Here is a 10,549-nt window from a genome sequence, read left to right on the forward strand (position 1 = left end):
AGGGGTTCAAGTCTGGAGACTGAGATGGCCATAGCAAAATCTTTATTTTGTGCTCAATTAACCATTTCTTTGTGGAATTTAATGTGTGCTTGGGGTTATTGGCTTGCTGGAAGATCCACTTGCGGCCAAAGATTACTTGTTAGACAAGATTTATTTTTTGAGCAATTGTAATAGTGTAAAATAATATCATAAAAATTCAATTAAATAGCATACAACATATCTCAGTATTTGTATTATTTTCCACAATCTTTATCAAGGGAGCCAATCATTTTGACCGTTGCTGTTTATTGTGTTCCCTCCCAGGTTTGCCAATGAGTTCAGTGTGCTGATGGAGCTGCATAGTGTTCAGCAGGAGGAGAGTAGCCTGGTCACCGCACTCAGCCCTTACAGTCACATCCAGCTGTATTCTGTCTCGGCCCACATGCTCTCCCCTTCGTCTCCACTCACCACAGACACTATGAGTATGTTGTTTGGTCCAGGTCCTAGCTCATTTTTTTGTAGAGTATATCTTGTAAATGAAGCTGAGATCCTTTGCTCGGAGAGCTAAAAAAATAGTAAGTCACGCAATATAAGTCAACTAATAGACATTTGTGAGTCCAGTAACCACCCCTCCCCCTCGTGTCTCTCTAGGTTCGCCGTATTGTAGGTATGCTGCCTGGTGGCCAGTGGCACCATGTCTCTGTAAGTGTGTCCTCCAGCTGGCTGGCTCTTTATGTGAACTATGAGCTGGTGGAGAGGGTAAACTGGACTTTCCCTGGACAGGACATTACCACTGATGGTCTGCTGATGCTGGGAGGCATCATTGAGGGCTTTGAGACACCATTCAAATTGAGGGCTTATCGGATGCTCAAATGTTACTCTCACTTTTATCTACAGTGTTTCCTAGTACAGTCACAGTATATCAAATCATCCAAACGTTTTATCTGTTCCTCATTAGGATTTGAGAGAAGTTGTCTGCCACTCGATGGCAGTAGAGAGCAGTTAATATCCCATTTGACCAATTTCTAGGCTGTTGTCAGCTTGATTTAGGTATTGAGAAGGATTTCACCTCGTTTGTTTGCTGTTTTTCTGCAGTTGTACAGTATATGTCTACATTCTGGATTTAGCTTTAAAATTCAATCATGCAATTACTTTATCTTGAGCGACGACACAAAATGAAACAGACCACATAGTTATGGGAATCTGGTCAATCTCTCTGCCTGCTCATTAATCCTCCCAGAGGGTTAACTGATTCTTCTAAAAGAAACAGCTCCTCTTCACTTTAATTCAATCCAGAGCTGTTGCTCTTGGTGCAAATTCATCACAGGACGGACACAGGCAGGGCCTGGTTGTCATATCATATTTGCTCTAGTCAGTAATATAGGAACTATCACTGTACTGCCCAAGTAAGTATCTGGATGATCTCAGCCTACTATATTGTAAAGACTCAAGGTTAGGGTCAGAACAGCTGGGCTGGTTGGAAGGCATGGGAATGTCATGGTCAGAGTAGGAGTTTCCAAGTGTATTTACTACTTATACCTGACTGCCTCTCCAATGGCTCTGTCCTAAAGAAACCTCACATTGATCAGTGAGATAGTCCAGTATTTTAGACTCTGACTGTGGTAAGTAATGAGGCTGGGTGGAAGGTTCCTTGGTTGCCATGGCACGGTGAGGTAGCCTAGGCAGAGAACTCTGTAAATATTGTATACGTATTTATTGTTTCTAAGGGTGCGTTCGTAAATGTCCTCTGGCTGTCTACTCCGATTTCAGAGCACTCTCGTCTGAGTGTGCCAGAGCGCAGAATAACTGATGAATTTACGAACGGCCAGAGCACACTCTGAGCTCACTCTGGCACTCCTAGATTGAATTTACGAACACGATTGAATTTTTTTGTTGCATTTCTTAATTTATTATGGGGGGTTTTGACTAATCTAGGGTTTGGTTACTATATCCTGTGGTCTTGACTCTGAGTGCAAGATAGCCTTTTGACTTGATAGGTAGCTAGGTGACTGGTGAAGCTTTTTGTTTAATCAGTTTGGAAGTATTCCACCAAGGACTGCACGCTGTGTCCAGAGGTAGCAGAGGAAGTTCAGGGACTGTTCAGGTAATGCTCTTAACCACGTGGTGGCTTAGGTAGTCGTGGCATCACCCTGGTGGGTGCTACATTCCTGGCAATGGAGGACCAGTAGCAGAGGAGCGGCTCCAATGGGGTGAGTGACCATTCAGAGAAGCGTGGTGTGCTATTGAAGAGCTCCGGGCCTGTTTTTTTTTTCTGGACTGTTTTTGTTTCTCCTTGGCTGTCCAATCGATGCCCCCACGCTGAACCTACATTAAACCTCCACTGGGAGACAGATGACATTTGTGATGGGTGTGTTTGTGACCAACCGGCCCCCAAACCTCCATGCTCCCCCAGGACACCCCACACACACCAGGTACTAACTAACTACAGCACTTTGCAGTCCTCTCTGGGATATTTTCTTTTCTGATCATATTTAACAAAAAATGAAGAAAATATGTATTCATTTTATACTGGGTTAAAAACTGTTTTACATCTACTGCCTTTTTATTTTCCTCTCAAGATATTTCAGGATGTCGAGTTGTTCTCTGGTGACCTGCTAGATGACTTGAAAAACAGTACGGGGAGTTTCAGAGAGAGTTCAACAGATAAAGCTGATCCTGTCATGGTGAGTATCTATGACAAGGAGACTTTACTGTACGTTCTGTCATGTGGTTGATGTAAAGCCATGGGAGTCAGCACAATTTAGACAAAAGCCACTGATTTGTCTGGGTTTGAATTCTTTAATCTCTTTTGAATGCATTACAGGATAATGGTTCCCTCACATGTGCTTCGTACAGAATTCCAGTGTACCAGTGGTAACAGTTATAGTAATCTACGCTTTTATGGAACACAATGAAAGGCAAATAAGTGACAGATGGAATGGGTGTTGAGATGTATTGCCTAAACAATCTGGAAAGTGTATCATTGATGGAAGTGAGGTTAGGGAATTCCACAGATTTCTCATTTGTCCCCATAAAGCCCTAGTTTTATTTTCCTAACGGGGAAGGCTGTGATTCATTAGAGTCCTGGGAACAGGCCGGGTTCAGAGCCGGCCACTTCAGAGCAGTGTGTGTGCTGAAAACAGCACAGGCTTTGACAAACGCCCCATTAGGGAGGGATATGGGGCTGCCCTTGCCCTGGGTCTCACACACTGCCCTGCAGCTTCCATATACATCATCAGTACTGTTACCAGCTGGCCTGAAAACTCATTACCCACCTCGCAGGATCTACTATAGGCTTAAAAATACCAAGTGCATACTTCAGTATTAGCTGTGTATACTTGTTATTTTGAACAATTGAGTAGGAGTGTTGAAGTTGCCATTTTGTGGCTTTATTACAGGGTTCCGCAAGTTTTCTGAGCAAAAATAAATAAATCATTAAATAAAAAAACATTTCATTGTTGGACATAAAAGACCGTAAAATCACCAGGAATTCAGGTCAAAGTGATTTTAATTTAGGAAATATGTTCCGGCCACCCGACCAGCCGCTAAAGGAAAAATCGTCCCACTGCTGAATGTAATTGGGGATCCCTGCCTTATTGCAATATGGTTGTCCATGGCTGTAATGGACTTGGTGAAATTCTGTTGAAACAGTCTGTGGCTGCACTATACATAAAAAAGATGTACTGCCTTCGTTGATCTGTGTTACGTACATAGAATGTTTGAGAATCGCGTTAAGGGTTTTCACTGTTTTCTTGATCTGGCCTTGCTTGCTGAGAGTCCTCGAATGTCCCAGAACATCAGACCTTTAGTACAACAATGATAGTTCCACCAGTCCATACCTATCTAGCCTGTCTTGCTGTATAGATCATCAGTCGACCACTAAATGAGGGTAAGTCCCGATTTGTATCTTGAACTCAAGGTGTTGAGACTTGCAGATGGCTTTATGGGCTCCACTTCACTTGTTGAAAGGTCAAACTGAGTGTGACATAACATTAATCTTGTCTGACCGTCCAGATACACTCACTCTCTCCTGTTTAGATGAGAGATATGGGCCACAGAAGGTGTCGAAGAGCCTTTGGATTGTAAACACAGAAGAACTTCAACTCAGGATCAGATAAGGACTACATCTCTAATCCATTTACCCAGAACTGCTGAGTCTTGCAGTGAAAGAGAAAGCTGCTCATCTGACACAAAGTAGGTTAACCTACTAATGAACCGCAATTGGGTTCTCAAATGTCATTTTTCATGAAATGTCCTGTTGGATCACTGATATTAGGATCTGTACTGTTTTACCGCACCAGTCCAGAAAAGTTACAAACAAGAAATGCCTGAGTTAAACATAACACTGAAAATGTAAAAAGTAAATTATTATAAAATGAAATCAGACTTTTTCCCAATTAAAGCTTTTTTTGCCGTTTTGGTAATGAGAATGCGAAGGAAAGGGGTTGTTTGAGAATAAGAACCTCATTCTGAAGGCTTATAAGCAAATAAATTAACATAACTTCTATTATTCCTCTAGATGCATCATGGGTGAATAAATATTTTCTTAAAAATCGATTGGAGTTTTTGCAGCAACTTGAAAAAGTGTTAGGGTAATGACACATGTCCACAGACACTGTTGGTTCGTAATAAATATTATGGTTTAATGTTAACTTCAGCTAGTATACCATTGTCATGATTTATGGACAAGCTACAGCAAAATGATGTGTTTTATTAGAATATGTTAGGTTTTTCTAAAGTAAAATTGTCAAAAATTACCAGAGATTATTTTTGGGGCGTTAAATTTTAAGCATTTGTTTTTCACGACCGAACCCATGCTATTCTGAAATTTTAATAATAAACCATTAGATTTTTCCTTTGGGTTAATGATGGTGTATTGATTGATTTTCTTTTTAGTATACGTTTTTTCAAGATGAGTGATGAGAAGAGAATCGTCCAGCCCATTGGGTATCTCACTACACCCCCATATGACATGTCTTGAAATGTTCAGACAGACGGATTAAAAGTAAGTTTACATTGTAATGCTTCTGACAGCTTTCTAGCTCCACCCACGACTTAATTCGTTGTACTCTTAGGACTTGGCCGTTGTGCTGTAGAATTTTTGAATTTTGTCTCTTGTATAATAAATTCTATACATTAGTTATTTACTGGATTAAGTGTACATTTTTGTTGACTGTAATTTTGTTAGTTATGCTCCAACTTTCCCTCCATGTTGTGCCACCATCAGTTCTTTTTAAGTTTTGGTTCCAACAGTTTATCTTTTTTCTAAGAGATTGGCAGTTGTATAGGCTCTTTGCAAGGTTTTGTGTGTCTTCCCTATCGTATGAACATCCTTTTCTGACTCAAATAAGATTCAAATCAAATCAAATCAAATCAAATGTATTTATATAGCCCTTCGTACATCAGCTGATATCTCAAAGTGCTGTACAGAAACCCAGCCTAAACCCAGCCTATTCCCTCAAGATTGCCCTGATCTGATGCCCAAAAGATTTAAAATCGAAATGTCTTGTTATGTAACTTTTAATTTGCATGCGTTTGAAACTATCTACATTGGTTAGTCCAAAATTACCTACTTTAATTCATTTAATTAATTACTTTAATCCGGGCACATTTCGGTAATGAGAATTTCGGGTGAAAGAATTCTGGTGAAAATGTTACATGTATTTAAAGTAAGTCACTGCCAAAACCTAAACATCTTAATCCTCAGAATGATAGTTGATTTTTACAGATGCATCATGGTTTTGTAACTCAATTTGCTACAGATATGTTTAAAACTGGTTTCATGAGAATCACCCAGAAACAGCAGAGGGAGCACCCCCCTTCCACATCGAAGGGACAGTAGTGGAGAAGGGGGAACGTTTTAAGTTCCTCTGTGTACACTTCACAGACAAACTGAAATGGTTCACCCAGACAGAGTGGTGGTGAAGGCGCAACAGCGCCTCTTCAACCTCAGGAGGCTGAAGAAATTTGGTTTGTCACCTAAAACCCTGACACACTTTTACAGATGTACAATTGAGAGCATCCTGTCGGGCTGTATCAACGCCTGGTACAGCAACTGCACTGCCCTCAACCACAAGGCTCTCCAGAGGGTGGTGCGGTCTGCACAACGCATCACCGGCAAACTACCTGACCTCCAGGACACGCGATGTCACAGGAAGGCCAAAAAGATCATAGAGAACAACAACCACCCAAGCCACTGCCTGTTCACCCCGCTACCATCCAGAAGGCGAGGTCAGTACAGGTGCATCAATGCTGGGACTGAGAGACTGAAAAACAGCTTCAAACTCAAGGCCATCAGACTGCTAAACAGCCATCACTAACTCAGAGAGGCTGCTGCCTACATAGAGACTCACTAGTCACTTTAAACAATGCCACTTTAATAATGTTTGCATATCTTACATTACTCATTTCATATGTATATACTGTATCTTATACCATCTATTGCATCTTGCATATGACGCTCGGCCATCGCTCATTCATTGCACCTGTACATAGCCCATCTGTAAATAGCCCATCCAACTACCTCATCCCCATACTGGGGATGGCAGTGCTGGGGGGCGGCAGGGGCGGCAGGGGCGGCAGGGACTAGTAACCAAAAGGTTGCAAGTTCAAATCCCGAGCTGACAAAGTACAAATCTGTTGTTCTGCCCCTGAACAGGCAGTTAACCCACTGTTCCTAGGCCGTCATTGAAAATAAGAATTTGTTCTTAACTGACTTGCCTAGTTACCTCATTTGCACACACTGTATATATATATTTTTTTCTGCTGTATTACTGATTGTATGTTTGTTTATTCCAAGTGTAACTCTGTTGTTGTGTGTGTCGAAATGCTTAGCTTTAACTTGGCCAGGTCGCAGTTGTAAATGAGAACTTGTTCTCAACTAGCCTACCTGGTCAAATAAAGGTGAAATAAAAAAGTAAAATAAATAAAAATGTATATGTATGTTTAACAGTTTAGCTTCTGTCCCTCTCCTCGCCCCTACCTGGGCTGGAACCAGGGACCCTCTGCACACATTGACGACAACCACCCTCGAAGCAGAGCAAGGGGAACAACTACTTCAAGGTCTCAGAGCGAGTGACGTCACCGATTGAAACGCTTTTAGTGTGCACCCCGCTAACTAGCTAGCCATTTCACATCGGTTACATGTACATATTCTTATTCCATGCCTTTAGATTTGTGTGTATTAGGTAGTTGTTGGGGAATTGTTACTTGTTAGATATTACTGCACTATCGGAACTAGAAGCACAAGCATTTTGCAACACTCGTATTAACATCTGCTAACCATGTGTATGTGACCAATACAATTTGTTTTGATTTGATTTTTAGGGGACTTTACAAAGGGCAATAGCATAAAAGGGGTAATTTCCTTCAAGTCAATGCAAATCTAGATCAGCCCTAGAACTGTTTGACACTTGCCACCTACTTCACTCAAACCACAACCTCGTGACTCACAACCTTATGTGGTGTTTTATTATATTCTCTCCCAAGCAGCAGGTTCAAAATAACACGTATTAACTGTTCTGCCACTTATTGGCTGCAACCTAGATTTCAATTGGAGCAGGGCAAATTATTATACAGTATCCCTCGTGTGCATCCTCCTTTGGTAGCTTATAAGTGACATCATTGAAATGGCAAAGGGAAAGAACAAGAAATAAACAGTCATGGCTCATGGTTGCCAAGCTTCTGTACCTCACTAGAAAGCAGAGTAAATATGGCCCTTGCTTGTGGTAGTTCTGCTCTGCGCTTCTGTACCACACAGCTCTCTTTGTTCTCGTACATATTGGCAGTCCTTGTCTATCATCTGCGACTTTCACCTCAGACCATATTCACTGGGCTATAATTAAGCAATAAGGTCTGAGGGGGTGTGGTATATGGCCACAACCAAAAACCCTGCAGTGCCTTAATGCTATTATAAATTGGTTACCAATGTAAGTAGAGCAGTAAAAAATCAATGTTTTGTCATACCTGTGGAATACGGTTTGATATACCACAGCTGTCAGCCAATCAGCATTCAGGACTTGAACCACTCAGTTTATAACTTAGTTCAACCCACTACAGCCAAATTCAAACAGTATATGAGAAGGTGCTGAAAAAAGTGTTGCTTTTTTACTAGCCCATTGTCTCCCATCACTATTCACAGCCTTGCTAAAGTCTCCATAATGGAAACCACATTTCTAATACAGTACTATGGCCTGGCCTCAATGTTGTAAGTGTATAGAGCAACTTATTCCACGGACAGAGGTTCTGGAAGCAGTTATCTGGCCTCTGTAGATTATGTGATGGGACTGATGGAAGTTTATTTGCTAAGGGCTTTGCCTCTTAAGTTTCCAGTCTAGTGAAAATGGGGAAAACCTCAAGGGATTTTTCCCACTCTCAAGTAAAGCATATTCTGCAGTGGCTTCCCCTTGTTTGATTCTGTTTCCATGGTTTCTCATTCATCCCCATAATCCCTCCTGTTTTAATGACCTTGTGGTCACTGCTGATTTGATTCTGAATGCTTTAGGTCTCCAGCGTAATCCTTTTATTTAAATCAAATTAGCCTCTGTCAGATCATTAGCCAATCACAGCTACGGTTTTCTACCAAGTTTCATATGACATCTCTGTCTCTGTGGCCTCACTGTGCCATTTCAACGGCTCTGAAGTCCCTTTGCGATTAATAATTGGACTCCAGTTACAGTATGTGTGTGATCCTTTCTATTTTCCCACAAAGTTCTCTCATTCACCCCTTGGTATGTTAAATCATACTACAAAGGGTTTCATTACACACATTACACATTCATATCACGTAGTACTTGGACGTCCTAAGATCCACCTGTGCCCTGGGCAGCTGTGATAAAGTGAGGTGGACCTCAGCCCAGCATGTGTCTGTGTGTTCCTGCTCACAAGGAGAGCACTGGGAGACAGTGACACCATTGACACCATTGTACACAGAACGGCTTAGATATCCCAGATGTGACACCCACGGTTGTGATTGTGTTGATGTAGTGCAGTACATTTTCATCATGGTTATTAGGACATGTTTTGCTTCCCCTAAGTCTCGCAGACATTGAGATGATTTTGCCTTGTTAACATTTTCTTTGCTGTTGTTTAGTTGGCTGTTGGGGTATAATACTTTAGCCTGAAGACAGAGACTCCACTAAACAGAGACTCCACTAAACAGAGACTCCACTAATGTTTTGCTTCCCCTAAGTCTCGCAGACATTGAGATGATTTTGCCTTGTTAACATTTTCTTTGCTGTTGTTTAGTTGGCTGTTGGGGTATAATACTTTAGCCTGAAGACAGAGACTCCACTAAACAGAGACTCCACTAAACAGAGACTCCACTAAACAGAGACTCCACTAAACAGAGACTCCACTAAACAGATTCATATGACGCAATTGTTTCTTTGCCAGCACATGCGGGTACGTCATTGTCAAATAAAGGTTTTCTTATGGCCTTGTTGTAGAAAATCTGAAATTCTGCCATCTTTTGTGATCTATCCTAAAATAGAATGTGACTCCAACGCAAGATGTGGTATGGAAATTATACTTACAGAACAAAGGGAAATGTCAAATATATTATAACTAATACACATTATTCTAGGGGCCTGTGAAATATTTTGTACCGACTGTTGTGCTTCATCTCTGTATTACATCATGATTCATCCCCTTTTAACTCTTCTACAAACATCCAAATATCAATACACTTCCTCATAACATCTCTGATTATTATACAGTATATAGCTCGGGATGATGGAGTGTATTTGCCCAGCTGCATTTTCAGACACATGACCGGTGAAGAGCATCCTCATACCTGTGTCTAAGCCTTTGATAAATGGTCCTCCTCATCATTTATTGTTAGGTCAGCCCATACAGATGTATCCCCTGCCTTTTCTTCAGGAATCTCTCACATGGTGCGCCACCACACCAGAGTCTCTGGGTGAAATGGTCTTCGTTGACATATATCTTCTAGTCTGACCAGCGGAGATAACCTTGTTAGCTAAATGTCTTCCCTCTAATGAAAAGATTTCCTGGCTGCAGAATGCACCGGTCCCCATTCAAACCTCACTGCTACATGATACAGGCACAATGCACTCGTCTCATCAGTCAAGCACTGTTCCGAATGGGTGAAAATATTAGAGCTCGTTTATCCCCCTAAAGTCGATGTCCGTGCCCCCGCGGAAATCTAGTTAGCATAATAAACAAAATCCCAACATAAATACCTGTCAGTTTAAGCTAGAGATATATTTTTGTTGTTTCATTGGATGCGTCTCCATCCACCACATCCCCGATGTCGCACTGCTGCATCTGCGGTGAAAGGTGACAGAGCCAGAGCGCTGTTTGACAGACCATGAGACATCCTGAAAAGCGGTCTTCTCACAAAATTGTATGTAGCGTCCGAACGGTTTGGCCTAAAAACGATTATGACCCCTCTATGAAAAGATTCAGGAACATGGACATGTCGTTTTGCTCCAGGACACCCACAGGCCTCACAAGACTCGTCTGAAGGTCCCTTAGTACCAGTTGAAAAAATTAATTAAGTATACTATCCAGGCTGTATCACAACCGGACGTTCTTGGGAGTCCCATAG

The 10,549-nt window shown here is 41.6% G+C and overlaps 1 long non-coding RNA gene across 1 annotated transcript; it reads left to right on the forward strand.

The window, feature by feature from the left end:
* The first annotated feature begins 317 nt into the window (after positions 1-317).
* On the forward strand, positions 318-5,287 carry LOC112263107. The gene is made up of 4 exons (XR_002955447.2): positions 318-461; positions 631-2,411; positions 2,559-2,663; positions 4,018-5,287. It is a non-coding gene; the product is annotated as an uncharacterized LOC112263107 (long non-coding RNA).
* The last annotated feature ends 5,262 nt before the right edge of the window (positions 5,288-10,549 follow it).

This window comes from Oncorhynchus tshawytscha, linkage group LG12, assembly GCF_018296145.1.
Source record: "Oncorhynchus tshawytscha isolate Ot180627B linkage group LG12, Otsh_v2.0, whole genome shotgun sequence".
Lineage (NCBI taxonomy): Eukaryota > Metazoa > Chordata > Actinopteri > Salmoniformes > Salmonidae > Oncorhynchus > Oncorhynchus tshawytscha.